This window comes from Cavia porcellus, unplaced genomic scaffold, assembly GCF_034190915.1.
Source record: "Cavia porcellus strain 051 isolate PalLab524CR breed Dunkin Hartley unplaced genomic scaffold, mCavPor4.1 scaffold_32, whole genome shotgun sequence".
Classification (NCBI taxonomy): Eukaryota; Metazoa; Chordata; class Mammalia; order Rodentia; family Caviidae; genus Cavia; species Cavia porcellus.
Genome location: NW_026947515.1, coordinates 18,564,341 through 18,580,354, shown reverse-complemented (window position 1 = coordinate 18,580,354; position 16,014 = coordinate 18,564,341). Strand labels below are relative to the sequence as shown.

The 16,014-nt window shown below is 46.6% G+C and overlaps 1 pseudogene; it reads left to right on the top strand.

Moving 5' to 3' along the window:
* The first annotated feature begins 5,451 nt into the window (after positions 1 to 5,451).
* On the top strand, positions 5,452 to 15,809 carry LOC134474371 (somatostatin receptor type 2-like; annotated as a pseudogene).
* Positions 15,810 to 16,014: the final 205 nt, after the last annotated feature.

The following is a 16,014-nucleotide window of genomic DNA, read 5'->3' as shown; positions in this document are numbered from 1 at the left end:
GTACTTTCTTTTCACTCTTCTGTTAGCATAGAAACGGAGAACAACAACTCTGCAACAGCTGGGTTTTGTGGCTCACACCTGTACTCCAGCCCCGAGGCTGAGGAAGGAGGGTTGCTGTGAGTTCAAGGACAGCCTGGATTAGGTAGGGAGACCTTGCCTCCCAAAGCAAAAACAAATTAAAAAAAAAAAAGTCCCAACAACAAAATCCCTCAGATTATTATATTATGACCATAAGACTCCATTCTTGGCCCATCAGCCTGAAAATGCCTGTTCCAGCAGTCTCCAACCTTCATCTCCCACTGCTCAATCCACTGCCATCTGGTACCGCACCTTTAGCTCCAGTCACTCTCTTCAAAGTCACCATTGCTGAGCTCAATATAATTCCATTTGTCACTCCTTTTGAACTCTGAAAGCTGGTTTTCCTGTTATGTCTGTCCTTAGCACTACTGGCAAGTTTTTACTCTTCAACTTTTCCTTACCTGTTCTTTGAGGTTTTGTTCCAGACTTCTGTATTTCCTCTCCAGCAATGATTTCACTCATTTCCATTATTGTCTGTTAGCTTATGACTCTCGAATCCATGTACCTACACCAGATCTTTCTTTGAGATGCTGACTTTGAACATCCTTACTAGGATATCCTAGAAGCACTTCAAACTCAGCAAATCTCAACCAAACCATATCTTTTTACTTCTCCTTACAGGAATTCTTTCTTTCTTTCTTTTTATCGGTACCAGGGATCGAACTCATGACCGCCTGCTTGCAAGGCAGGTGCTTATGCCACTGAGCTAAATCCCCAGCCTCAGGAATTCTTTCTGACCTAGGCTCTTAACCCAGATGGCATACCATTAAAATAACCACTTCAAGCCCAAAGGTCTGAAGCCATTTTGTCCCCCTTTTCTACTGTGCTTTAATGTACTTCCTCCCAGTCATTCTAAATACAGTATCTACCAAACCGATCTTCCCTTCAGCCTCTGGCTTTGGATGGAGCTTGTTTCTTTGTTTGCTTTTTGTTTTTTTGTTTTCTTGTTTGTTTTTTTTTTTTTTTTTTTTTTGTTTTTTTTTTTTTTTTGGCATAGAGTCTGGGTAGTTTAGGCTGCCTTTGAACTCACTGTGTAGCCCAGGCTGGCCTTGCAGTGATCCTCCTGTCTCATCCTCCCAAATGCTGGAAATAAAGGTGTGCACCACCACACCCGGCCCAGGATGGAGCTTTTCATGGGCTCTTTCCAGTTCTCCATAAAGAGGCTGAAGGTCTTAGTGTGAGGCAGGCCAAAATAGGCAGATTGATTAGAGGAGGTAGGAAAAGCCTTATTTGATCTGGTCCAACTCTCCCCAGAGTTATGATGTTGCCCACCTAAATGGTTACTGGTTGTCTCATTTTTATATGTATGGTACTGGGGATTGAACCCAATGTCTTCCCACTGAGCTACATCCAAGCCCTTTCATATGCTTTATTTTATCTGGAGACAGCATTTCACTAAATTGCCAAGTTGCTCAAGCTGGCTCCCATTTGAAATACTCCTGCTTTAGCCTCTCAAAGTGGTAGGATTACAGGCCTCAGCCACCAACCCCAGCATTGCTTTTCTTGCTTTAAAACAATATCTTCGTGCCTAGATATTTATGTGAATCATCACCTACAATGCTGGTTTGTTTTTGTTTTTGTTTTTGTTTTCAACGATATCAGAGATCGAACTCATGACCACGTGCTTGCAAGGCAGGCACTTATGCGACTGAGCTAAATCCCCATCCCCTACAATGCTGGTTTAAATATGAATCTTAGCCAGGTATGGTGGCACAGGCCTGTAATCCCAGCACTTCAGAGACTGAATCAGGAGGATCATTGTGGGTTTGAGACTAGCCTGTGCTACAGAGGGAGCTGAAGGCCAGCCTGAACTGCATAGTGAGACCCTGTCTCAAAAACACAAAAATAAGCCAGGAATGGTGGCACACTCATAATTCCAGCACTCAGGAGGCTGAGGCAGGAGGATCATTGCAGCCTGGGCTACAAAGTAAGCTCAAGGCCAGCCTGAACTGCATAGCAAGACTATCTCAAAAAGACAATAATAATAATAATAAAGAAATAAGAATCTGGTCAAATGTGTGGTGGAAGTGGGGCAACAGATATAAAGGGATAATGAGGCAGAATCACAACTTTTAGGCCAACCTGGACAACTTTGCAAATTAGTCTCTGTCAGAAAAATGAAAGAAGGTGTGAAGATTCTGGGTTCAAACTCCAGTGCCAGAAAATAATAATGATAATAACTACATCTTGATTCCCCTACATATCACTCTTGTTTTTTCTACTGATTCCAATCTTTTCCAGTAATCAAAAAAGGAACTACTGTGCCTCTAAAGAAAAGCGACAAGCCATTTTACTAAAAATTGTCCTATATAAGATGCATTATGGTCATAATAATTTAAGAAAAAAAACTAAACATTGGTACCAATTTTGTTATCACTTCATCCTGAACAGATAATGTTTAAAGACACAACGTATATGTCTTAGAAAGTGATGTTAGAACTTTAGCAACTTAATGTCAGAGAGATACTCAGTGGCATCAGAGAAGATATACCGAAATAAATAATGGAAAGTAATAACCAAGTGATGCAGAAGACAATAGTAAAAATCTCAATGAGCTAACCAAAATTGTATAACTCATGAATGATCAATTTAGAAAAGGATCAGAGTCTGTGAAAAGGTTTCAGTCAGCAATTCAGGTGATCAAATGTTGCATGGCAAGTGTGGGCAGAAAAAGCTACCAATTTGAGGAAAGAATTTCAAAGGTAGAAAAAATTTTCCAAGGTCAGTTACTCAAAAACATCCTCAAAGCAACAAAAGAATATGAAAAATAGATCCAACGCCTGCTAGAAAATGCAAAGAACACTAATGAAGGAGTAACTGAGATAAGTGAAAATTCCGAAGAGAACATAAGTGACATTAGAAAGCTATTCACAGAAATGATGGCAGAAAATCTTCAAATATAAGGAAAAAATAAACATATAGATAAGTGATGCATAGTGAATCCCAAATAGCCATGAGTGAAACAGAACCTCTCTGGGTCACATTACACTCAAAGTGCAAGAAACTCATCACAGGGACAAAATTTTGAAAGCTGTTAAAGAAAGGGAACGAGACCCACATAAGGGTAAACCTTTGTATCCACTCAGTACATACTTTGAAGGCCAGGAGGCTTGCAGTGAAAAGATACCATCAGGCCAGGGATTTAGCTGAGTGGCATAAGCATTTGCCTGGCAAGTGCAAAGTCATGAGTTTGATTCATGGTACGAAACAAAGAAAGAAAGGAAGGAAGGAAGGAAGGAAGGAAGGAAGAAAAGAAAGAAAAGGATACTATCCTCCAAACCCAATTTAGGTATCCTGCAAAAATTGCCTTCAAAATTGATGGAGAATGAGATATTTCAATGACAAGGAGCACCTTAAGAGATTCATCACCACCAAAAAACCAAAACAGAATAGAACCAACAGAAGCAAAACAATGAGTGCAATAGAAGACTTCAAGGCAAAATAATGGTAAATCCAAAATGGCTATCATAGATCTTGTTTTCTTTCAAATGCTGCCTCTGCCACCAGATATAAAATCAAACAAGATAAAACAATAAAACTCAACCAAAGAAAACAATGGCATTGATGCAGGATTTTGAAGCAAAATACCAGGGAATTAACAATGGCTTCCACCTTCAGAAGGAGATCCCCCAGAAATGCTACGCTGCATATTTTTATCCTCTTATAGAATACCAGCTTTAGGCCTGCAAAGTCAAGCATTAAGTTGTATTTTACCTCATAGCTATCATCACAAGTGGAGATGATTATTCAGCTGAGCCTCCAGGAGCAGCTTCGTTTTCCTGGTGGAATGCATACTAAAACTAAAGAGCAAAAAAAAAAAAAGTCAAAACTGTACATGTATAAAACTTCCATGGGAGTCACCATGTGTGTAGAGGGAGGGAACCTTGACAACCAGTGGCTTGTTTCTTGTATGGTTATAAAAGGGTGGTTATTTACTTTTTAAATTATACATGAATTTGTCATCAGTGGGTTTGAGAACATTTACAAGACAACATGGTATCAGGGAAATGGATCTAAGGGTAGCCTGAGCACTGCCTGGCTCTTCCTTGCACACTTCTTTCCCTGGAAACCACCAGAGTCATGGATTTTAAAGTAGAGGTTGCAATAGGGTTTACAACTCGCCAGAGAAGGTGGAGTTCCCCTCAGCTCAATTCTTCCTTTTCCAGAGAATGGGAGAAAGGGACACACTTTCTTCTGGTGAGCAGCCCACCCTGGCCTCATTACCCCCCACTAGGGAGTGTAAAGACTAACTCCAAGGTTGGCTGGGACATCAGGCAGTCACTAGTTCCGTTTCCATCTAGCCCCGGAGCTCCAGGTTGACTAATATCTCAAAAAAGACCTGAAGCCAACCAAAGTTTCCGATTTCCATGCTTAGGAGCAGCTCCCTGCTACCTTACCTGCTGGTTTCTTCCTCCACATCCCCCACTCCACCTGCCAAACAGCTTCTGGACACTCGCTTTCCCTTGAGAATTGGTAACGGGATAACAGGCTGGACAGATCAAGGCAGCTCAACCCACAGAACAAGTTAATTGGGGCTTAGTTTCTGACTTTCCATCCTCTAAAACTGTACCCGAGATGGCGTGTGTGCTTGGAGGAGGGCGAGAACAGGAAGGCTGCAGGATTATGACTTATTAAACTATTGTAACACAGGCTGAATCATCATAGACAAAAAAATAAATAACTGCAACTCCCACTTCTTGCTGGCTCCCCTTTGCCCCCAGCACAGCACAGATTTGGCAGAGTGGCCGCTCCTTTCCACAGACAGATGCTGAATGACGGACTAAAGCCACGGGACAGCCGGACACCTGGGCCTCTGCCCGTTGCTGAGCACCTGGCAGTTCCTTGAACTGCATCTTGGGACCCAGGAGCAGCTCACACACCTGCCTGTATTGGCAGCTGCATGGAAAAGAGGGGGTCCTCCTCACCCCTTTGCTCTGTACTCTTTCCCTGCTTCTGCACCCTGCACTCTGCAAGCAGGGCTAGCCCATGGTGGGCACTGCTTTGCAAACTTGTGTGACAAAGAAAACAGCAGAGGTCCCAAGGCAAGAGAGGATCGTGGTTGGTCCCCACCCTCAGCCCCGCCTCTCCCCAACTGCCACCCTAGCTGCCAAGAAGGTGCTGGGCGAAAGGGAATCCATTCTGTAAAATTCGAGGGAAAGCAGCGCGCGTCCTTGCCCGCCAGTCTTGGAGAGACTGGGGTCACTTCACCCTCCACGCCTCCGCAAGCAGGTTCCTCTCCTTCTCTCTCCCCGGGTACCCGCGAGCTCGGCGCGCAGCCTCCGCAGTATTCTCCGCACGTCGCACCTCGTCCTCCTGCAGGACCAGGCAGGCGGGCAGGCGGGCGGAGCGAAGCTGCGTGACGTAAGTGGTGGGGGGTGCGGGGGGAGGATGTGCGGAGGGGCTCTGGCAGCCCGGGCCAGTCCAAGACGCGCAGTCACCCGAGCGCACGCGCTTGCAAGGCCACCTGCACCCAGGACTCCAGTGGGCGGCTGGGCGCCGGCGGTGTGCGGCCAGGTCAGCTCCCCGGCTCGCAAGGGGCGAGGGGAAGCTGGCGCCAGGAGCCTGAGGGTCCGGGAGCCCGGGGTGCCCAGAGTCAGGCGCCTGCCAAGCTGCTCCGTTCCCTGGCACCCGGCTTGGTAAGGAGCAGCAACTAGGTGCTGGCCGCGGAAAACCAAGGTAAAGGTGTGTGTGGGTGCGTGTGTGTTGTGTGTGACAGGGAGCAGAGACAGAAGGAGGAAGCGAGAGGGCATTGGGGCACCTGCGTGCAGCTGCGCGGGCGTCCACGCGCGGGCCAGTGCGAAGAGCGCGGGTCCTGGCGCACTGTTCTCCGTCCGAGCGCCTGCTGGGGATGATGGTGTGGCTGTGGTGGAAACAGATGACAGCGGTGTCCTGGCGTCAGTCGGAGGCTGTCGGGGTGTGTGCCGAATCGATTGGTCTGCGCAGCCTCTGCCGGTGTGCCTGGCGTGCGCCCTGTAGCCCAAGTGGCCAGCGGCTATCTTGGGGACAGCTTCCCTCCCAGCCACTTACACATGAGCCCTGGAGCAAGGCCAGCGGGAGGGATGTGTTAGGTGCCGCCCCGGGCTCCTGCGGGTGAGCATCCCCGAGATTCCGAGCTCCAAACCTGGGAGTGGCAGGCGCTGGAGGCACCAAGCGGAGAGAAGAGGGGATCCTCTAGTTTTTCCTCGCCAGGCTGGGGAGGCAGACAGGTACTGGTGTGGGGTCGCATCTCCTGCCTCTGGGCAGAGACGACAGCCTGCCGACGCTGCACAGACTGAACCCTGAGTGGTCAAGCCCCAAGCGACCGACCTTCGTCGCTTCCAGCTGTCCCTGGCATCTTGGTCTCACTCTGTGTTTACAGCTGGACGTGCTGGCACGCTGGTCTTCGTTCGCACACCCTTCGTTTTCCTTGAAATGGTAACGAATTCTTTAGAAGTCCCTTTTTCTGAGGGTCCCGGAGTGGAAGGAGGGTCTTCCTGGCTCCAGCTCCGCAGTCCTAAGCGCCCTCCTCCCATCGACTTTGGCCAGCATCAGGGCTTTTCCCTGGCGCTCTAGCGCCGCGGTGGCCCCCACCGGGTTGCTGTCTCTCTGCCAGTGGGGGCTCTGGCTCCAGCACCCCCGTAGACCCGGTGCTGGGCTGCAAGGGGGGCAGGAATGGGAGATGACTAGGGAAAAGATGCTGGGAAGACTTTAATCTAGACTAAGCAGGATTTAGGGCCAGCCTGATGCCAGGTCGCCATTCCATCACCACTGTCACTCTCCTCTTGAACAGGCCCTGGATTTACACTCCGAATAAACCAACAGCTAGGCTATTCCAGATAGCTTACACTGGAAAGATAAAGAAAGCAGAAAAATCAAATGTCCTCGTACATTTAATGTAACCACAATTCAGCAAGTACCGACTGCTTGGCATGGTCCACTCTCTGTGGGCCAAGCACGAAGCAGAAGTATCTCCGAGACCTTAGGTGGTAGCTGAGTTCCTTGCTAAGTGAGACTCAACAGGATTTGAGCTTATTTCTTCCTTGGAGGAGCCTCACCAGCTCCAGACTGGCTCCCCAACCACCACTTCCACTACTTCTACCAGGACTTTCAACCTCAACTCCTGCTACCTCTCAAACATGCTTCTCAGCCCATTTCAGGAAAAAAAAAAAAAAAAAAAAACCCTGCCCCTCATGTACTTTAGTCCACTAGAAAAGGCACAATTAGGGCTGAAAAATAGCATCTGATCCTTCCTTCACATCCTGCAACATCATTATCACCATCATCAGACTAAACAGGGCTTCTGTGGCCCCACGGGGCTTCAGTGTAACCCAGGCATTAGAGTGTGCTGATTCATGGTCCATATAAGGCCCTCCTGCAAGGTTAAGGGTTTATATGCTCCAAGTGTGGCCAGCTGAAATAGAATTCTGGATCTGTAGAATGAAGTAACTGATCCAATGGTTAAAAATGATCATGGAAACAATATAAATTAATCCAGGGATACTAAAAGCAGCATGTTTACAGCCTCCATAATAGTTGTCAGTTTATGATTTTTTTTAACTCAACCCAGACATGAAATCCAGAGTCCCCAAAATACTTTGCAAAATAGATTGACCACAAAGCACAGATTCTGCAGACACTGTGTGTTGGGGGGAAATTGGCACAGAAAGAGTGCGCCTGGCAATACAGAATGAATCACAAACAAAGGTGGGAAGGGATGCTCTAGTAATCGATGTTGCCTAAATCTCCTTTACCTGCTCTGTCTGTGAGCACTGAGCTTTCACTCTCATCAATTCGCAGGCACCAGGAAACGTATCCTGTGCAGGGAAAATGTGTCGGCCAGCTTCATTAGTCCTACTGTGTGCTGTGCACACCAACCCTTGTCATCTTCGTTCTCCCTGTCCTGTTGTTTCATGCTTCATACAACCAGGGCCCAGTTCCAAAATCCCTTGTGTGAAGCTTTCTCTAAATCCCCAGGGAAGAAAGAAATTCCTACAGCCTTTATTCCTCTCTCTATGCAATTCACATCCTTTATGAGTTGGTTTCCCATGTTGTCTCCCCTACAAAATTATCACTCCCTAGAGGGCACCAATCACATCTTTGTGCCCAACACAGAGAAGCCCCCAGTCATGTATTTTGAATGACTGTAGGTAAATCATTTAAATATGGGATAATCTGTTGTTTTATATCTTAAGCTGAATCAATAGCATTACAGTTATTTGCTCAGCAAACTCGGAGGTAACACAGGAGTCAGTTGCTTTAAACCAAAGCCCAATTATTATTATTATTATTATTATTATTATTATTATTATTTTTATTGTACTGGGAATTGAACTCAGGACCTTGCACATGCCAGGCAGGCGCTTGTCCCACTGAGCTATATCCCCGGTACTCTAAACCCCAATTATCACCTACTCATTTTCCAGTCTGTTTCCAGAAGTGCTGCCATGAAAAGCAGAGGAGACAGAGGCTCAGGTGGCCTGTGTTCAGATCCCAACATGCCAACTATGAGAGCAAACTCCTTAAACTCTGTAAGCCTTGATTTCCTCATCTTTAAAATTGTACTTCTCAGGATGATGAGGAAACCAGGGAATGAGACTGAACTGTCTTAGTGTTCAGACCTAAAGACTGAGTCCCTCACCTGGTTCCTGTTTTGTTGGGGGCCGTGGCCGAGCCCGGTCGCCTTACTTGGCGGACGTGAGGCCTGTAAGAAAGAGCAAAGCCTGAGCTAGATTACCCCTCCCATCGAGTGTGCTAAGATGGCGCTTATCTCCTGCTTCCTGCTTGATAAACAACCCGCTCTGTAAGATAGTCTGCCTAGCAACAACTGATGTTAGCCAATCAGCCCGCATCGCGCGCTTTGAACTGATTGGCCACTGTAACCCTATAAAAGTGAGTGCCTCTCCCGCCACGAGAGAAGCATGGAAGGAGCCGCGGAGAGCGGACCGGTAGAGGCTTCGGGGCAGACTGTATAAGGAGAGAATAAAGAAAAGCCTGACCACCGCCAGATATTGTTGCGTGTTCTTCCTGCCGGCCGGGAGCGACACCGACAACTGGTGGCCCGTATGGGGATTGATCAACCCCGAGACGCGGCGGTGGACTGCATTCTCCGATACAGTGCTGCAGGACAGGTGAGTAGAGGATAAGCCTGGGCCCTGGGTGGCGCGCACCTACAGGGTTTTTAGACTCCTCTCAACCTCACGCGTAAGTGGCGGGTTTCTTGGGCCTCACGCGGTGAGTATGAAACATAACACCAGAACTTAAGGTAATAAAAGAGTGTAAAACATAAACATAGAAGTAAAAATAACTGAAGATATATTAAAAATGGGAAACATGCCAAGTAAAGATACCACAAAATAATAGTTATGACGTCAACGTCGGGGTACTGACGGCCGACTGTGACCCCTTACATAATATAAGTGAAGCCTCATTGCCGCTATGTGCGCCCACTGACAGAGTATTCGTTTGTGGTAATGGTCTTGCTTATACCAGCCTGCCCAGTAATTGGACTGGCCAGTGCGGCCTGGCTTATTTGTTACCAGACATAGGTGTTATCTCTGGGGACCAGCCTATGCCCATCCCGGCTGTGGATACCTTTATAAAAAGACATAAAAGAGATGCAGTGATTATGCCTCTCTTGGTTGGCCTGGGGGTCTCGGGAGCCCTAGCGGCTGGGACTGCAAGTGTGGGAGTTTCACTAACTAAATATACCCAATTATCTCAGCAATTGGTGAAAGACATGTCTCTTGTCGGGGCCACCCTTCAAGAGATACAAGATCAAATTGATTCCCTTGCAGAGGTTGTTCTGCAAAATAGAAGGGGCCTAGACCTACTCACTGTAGAAAAGGGAGGTATCTGTGTTGCCTTGCAGGAAAGATGCTGCTTCTACGCCAACAAATCCGGGATCGTACGTGACCAATTAAAGAAGTTACAGAAAGACCTGGAAAAAAGAAGAAAAGAGTTACAGGATAATCCCTTCTGGGGGGCCTGGAATGGCCTGCTCCCCTATGTTTTACCACTATTGGGCCCCCTGTGTTCTTTGCTTCTGCTCTTACTTATAGGACCATTCTTGCTCAGATGGGTCACATCGTTTATTAATGGACGCCTTGCGGCGGCCCGACGTCAGGTCCGCATGGTTGCCCATGCTGCTCTGGCAGCAGTCCAGAACGGGCAAAACGACCCCCAGGCATACGCATGGCTCGCTCGCATGGCCTACGACCGCGTTTAAAAGTGACAGGCTTCCCACATTCTCCTCCCTAGACAACAACATGTAGCAGGGTGGGTGAGTCAATGACGGGTAAGAGCGTGCCTCCCCAGCACGACTCAACCTAAGCCAGGCCCTACCCCATGGCGCACGAAAGCCGCTGGATCGCTAGATTCCGCCCCGAATCTAGATGCCTCTCCAAAGGGGATCATAAGGAGAGACGTGAGTGTATGCCTATGTGCATCCAGGTTCTGTCCAGTTCGTTCCTGGCCCTGGAAAAAAGGATGAGGGCCTCAAGGCCTTGGTGGACCCTGGGACGGCCGCCCGGGTTCCAACCCAAAGGCCTGCGGTGGGCCTCAGATACAGGGCGTAGGCCTCTACGCTCAATCCAGGACGGGCTGCGATGCGCTCGTTCTTGTAAAATAAAATAGGGGGAGATGTTGGGAGCCGTGGCCGAGCCCGGTCGCCTTACTTGGTGGACGTGAGGCCTGTAAGAAAGAGCAAAGCCTGAGCTAGATTACCCCTCCCATCGAGTGTGCTAAGATGGCGCTTATCTCCTGCTTCCTGCTTGGTAAACAACCCGCTCTGTAAGATAGTCTGCCTAGCAACAACTGATGTTAGCCAATCAGCCCGCATCGCGCGCTTTGAACTGATTGGCCACTGTAACCCTATAAAAGTGAGTGCCTCTCCCGCCACGAGAGAAGAAGCACGGAAGGAGCCGCAGAGAGCGGACCGGTAGAGGCTTCGGGGCAGACTGTATAAGGAGAGAATAAAGAAAAGCCTGACCACCGCCAGATATTGTTGCGTGTTCTTCCTGCCGGCCGGGAGCGACACCGACACTGTTTTTGCCCTTAAATCAGAGAATGCAGTCAAACTCTCTAGGGGTTTAGAAATACTCTAGAGCAGCACCCGGGTGGGGGGCCTTTAGGAAAGAGCTCACCTCATTGTGAGGTGGCAAGTATCAGGGATTCGAGAAACAAAAATGGGATAAACATCTAAATAAAGCACACATTTACAATTTTTACTTTTCTGAGACCAGTGCTCACGATATAGTTTAGGGTGTTCTTGAGTTCACTGTGTAGCCCAGGCTGTCCTCAATTAAGGGGCACTCCTCTTGCCTCAGCCTCCCAAGTGGTGGAACTATAGGCTTGCACCACCTTGCCCAACTTCCAACTTTTATTTCTAATATCAAAGACTGTAAATTGATTCACCATGCAGGCAGTTTCAATCAACTGAAGATAATGAGATGGTGGGAGTAAACAGGGGAGGGATGACTTAGAGGTTCCAAATAGGGGCTCAACACATTCGCAGACATCTTCCCACATCCTTCCATGGCACCCCTCATTCTAACAAAGAAGGGTCTGAGAAGTAAGGGGCTGGACATGAGGCCACAAGGGCTCAGCAACAGAGACCTCAGAGATTGAGAATGGAAAGACTGCCCAGCAGGCAGCAAGTCTGCATAGATTTCCTCACAGGGAAAAGACTCAGGATGCCAGAGTGAGATCCTCCCACCCCTCAGGGTCTGAAATTCCCAAGGCTTTATCTTCTTTGCAGCTTGAACCAGTCAATACCTGAGGGGTCAAAGTATGTGTTCTTAAGGTCACAGCCATCCCCCACATATGCATTACCAAAACAGATAGCTGAACCCAAGCCCTTCTCCCATTATGGAAAAGAACTCAAAAAGTCTCCATAAAGACATGACTAGGCTGGCAGCTGTCACACCAACATGGAAAGATAGGATGCTTCCTAGTTTAAGAGTAGGTCTAAGAGAATAAAGCAGAAACACAGAAAGGCGGTGAGCGCTTAAATAGCCTGTGACTGATGGGTGCATCTTCTTTCTTTCCTTGCAGATGCTGCAGTGGATCCTTGGCCTCCAGGGCCCACTGCAGAGAATAAGATCTCTGGGCTGGCTGGCTCTAGACCAACAAGCACGACAACCATGGAGATGGTGTACGAGCACTCAACAGGAGCCATTGGGCAGTTGGCCTCGCTCTTTGACCTCAATGACTCAGTGGTGGCAGCCAACAGATCGAACCAGACCCTATACTATGACATGACCAGCAATGCAATCCTCACATTCATATATTTTGTGGTCTGCATCATTGGGTTGTGTGGCAACACACTTGTCATTTATGTCATTCTCCGTTAGGCCAAGATGAAGACCATCACCAACATTTACATCCTCAACCTGGCCATTGCAGATGAGGTCTTCATGCTAGGGCTCCCCTTCTTGGCCATGCAGGTGGCACTAGTTCACTGGCCCTTCAACAAGGCCATCTGCCGGGTGGTCATGACTGTGGACAGCATCAATCAGTTCACCAGCATTTTCTGCTTGACAGTCATGAGCATTGATCGTTACCTGGCTGTGGTCCACCCTATCAAGTCAGCTAAGTGGAGGAGGCCCCGGACAGCCAAGATGATCATTGTGGCAGTGTGGGGAGTTTCTCTGCTGGTCATCTTGTCTATCATGATATATGCTGGGCTTTGCAGCAACCAGTGGGGAAGAAGCAGCTGCACCATCAACTGGCCAGGTGAATCTGGGGCATGGTACACAGGGTTCATTATCTATGCTTTCATCTTAGGGTTCCTGGTATCCCTCACTATCATTTGTCTTTGCTACTTACTCATTATCATCAAAGTGAAGTCCTCTGGAATCTGAGTGGGTTCCTCCAAAAGGAAGAAATCTGAGAAGAAGGTCACTTGAATGGTGTCCATCATGGTGGCTGTCTTCATTTTCTGCTGGCTCCCTTTCTATATATTCAATGTCTCCTCCGTCTCTGTGGCCATCAATCCCACCCCAGCCCTTAAAGGCATGTTTGATTTCATGGTGGTCCTCACCTACGCTAACAGCTGTGCCAACCCTGTCCTTTATGCCTTCTTATCTGACAACTTCAAGAAGAGCTTCAAGAATGTCCTGTGCTTGGTCAAAGTGAGTGGCACAGATGATGGGGAAAGAAGTGACAATAAGCAGGATAAATCCCGGCTGAATGAGACCACGGAGACCCAGAGGACCCTCCTCAATGGAGACCTCCAAACCAGTATCTGAACTGCCTGGAAAACAAAAGCACAAAGAAGCCACGCTCTGCCTCTGGCAATTGGCTGTATCCTCAGACCCTCTTCCTCCCACCCATCATTTCTAGAATAAAGGGTTGCTCAGCATGAGCTCAATTCAGAGACTAGGGTTTGAGCTGGTCTGACTGAATGGTAATGTATCACATTGATTATCTCCCCCTTAAGGTGACAGTTAAATCCAGGCAGACAATTCAGAGTCTGGGGAAGAGATCATGCCTGGGTATGAGCCTGAGAAATGCTGAAGCTCAAAAACAAAACAAAACAAGCAAACAAAAAAACCCCTACATATGTATTTGTGTGCTTGTGTGCTTAAAAACCAATATGTAATCCTGTGTTCTGATATTTATACTTGTATTATTTGTATGTATTCTTTGTATAGTTGTTACCTTTGTTTTCTCCACCCACGTTTGCAAGGAGCAAGTGAACTGTACATAGCATACATGGACATTTACCACAATACAGAACTGAAGAAATGGACTTAGTATGAAGCCAACAAAGTCTAAGCTCCATGAATCCCTCTAGAAGTATAGTCAAAAAAATTGTGAAAGTAAAAAAGTTTTGTATTTTTTTTCTCTTAGGAGGGCCCCCTAAATTGTATAAACTTCTAGCCTCACAAAATCCATCTCTGCCTTAGAGTATTTGGGTCATTAAATTCAGGAAAGTTAGGTCAAGGTAAAGACAAGATGGGAGAAGACACCTGAAGACCCAAAATACAAATTTATGAGTTTCTTCTTCCTAGATGCAATCAGTTATTCATTTACCCAAAAAGACTTAAGTGGTTGTGGTCAACAATCATTGCATTTATCAAGATAAAGCTGGCTTTGTTATAAGATTGCATTTTTCTTCTCAACTGGTTTGGGCTTCCTTAGGAAGCCACAGAGGGAAAAATCACTAACCTGAAAGGAAAAAAAAAGAAGAAAGAAAGAAAGAAAGACAAACTAGTATGATTCTTGTGTAGAAGCAACTTTTTTTCTCCTTCCCACTATGAAAATAATTAAGGTTGAAGCAAAATTATCCCTTCATAAGAAACTATGTAAAAGGTTTTTTTCTTTTAACGTTGGACATTCTATGCAAAGAAAATGAAAATGTAATTCAACAACCCCTCAAAGGGTTTTTTAAAGAATTTTATACAAAACTAGGCATTAAGAAAATCACAATGCATGTTAAAGACCTGAGTAAATTATTCATAAAACAAAAACATTCACATCAGCCAATAACTCTTCAGCATGGAGGGAGGTTACAGGGGTGAGTGTGTGTGTGTACTGCAAGTGGCCCCATCTTGGGAGATTACTACCCTGCTAACCTGTCTTCTTCACTGACTGTATTTTTTTTTTTGTCTTTTCCTTTTTTATTGGTACCAGGGATCAAACTCACAACCACCTGCTTGCAAGGCAGGTGCTTATGCCGCTGAGCTAAATCCCCAGCCCCCGACTGTATACATGTTAAGCACTCCAGGTATTCTAACTTTAATGTGATGGACTTTCTGCGCTTCATCTCCTGCTCAGAACTTTTGTTCCCAGACTGTTAGACAGGTTTATGTACAAGTGTTAAGAAGACGCAATGTCTCATTTTGTGGGCTGATCACAGTTGCCAAGTTATGAAGACATATACACCCAGTACTTGCAAGATGCCACCATCTCTGTGTTATATGAAAGTATGATTCATACCATCTTGCATATAGACTATACCATATTTACAAATGAGCTTTTCCCTTCCGGCTCTCTAAGCAAGAGTTGTTTGAAAGTCAGAATGACTCAGTGTTCCACCTGTGGCTTCCTTGTTAACACACTGCTTTTATTCCCTCTGCCTACACCATTCACCTCATTCCCCAAAGTACTTGATTTAAGAAATATGTTCAATAAGATTTATGGTAGACAAATACACCCATGCAAAAATAAAAAGAGGTACAATTATGAAACAAGACCATAAGGAAATTTGTTACAAGAAAATTGCATGTGCACAATTGCAGGGACCAGGGTACTGTTGATAGGAAAAACATAGGATGACAGCCTCATTGAGCTTTATTGAATATTAGTAGGCAGTTTTGACCTCTGCAGCCAGACTCTAGCAATTAGAAAGGCAAAGGCAGCTAGACCCAAAGGAATTAGACAAAAACAGCTAAACTCAAACATTTAGGATGACAAAGAACTCAGGCCAGGAAGCAAGAATCTCAGACTTCCCGCTTCACTTAACCCTTCAGCCTGATGACCTGTCCCTGAAAGCCCTTCCCATAACCTTCCACCAAAGAACAGGGAAAGGTCACACTGCTGGAAGAAACCCAAGGTTAGAAGGAAAGACAAGCAGGAACTCAATCAAATTCCAAGAGCCTACCTGGGCCAAGGGTCTCAATAAAAGGACCTGTAGACAAACTCATGAGCAATTCACTTTTGAATTCTCCCTACTCATTCTGAGTAGCTATCTGCAATCTCTCTTTTCCTCCTTTACCATCTTCAAGTAAACTGTCTTCTTGTATTTTAAATTGCTTCTTTGGTTTTTCACCGACACTGATTTAGGATTACCGGGAGCTGCATGTTCCAGCGGAGCAGTGGCTTCAGGTCCAGCCCTGGAGGTCACAGTGTGGCTTAGCAAGGCGTGGGGTACAGCCCTCCCCAGACGACACAGCACTATTACCAAAGGCAAAGTCAGCTCCAAGCTGAGCTCACGGCTTGCTCCCTGGCAGTTGC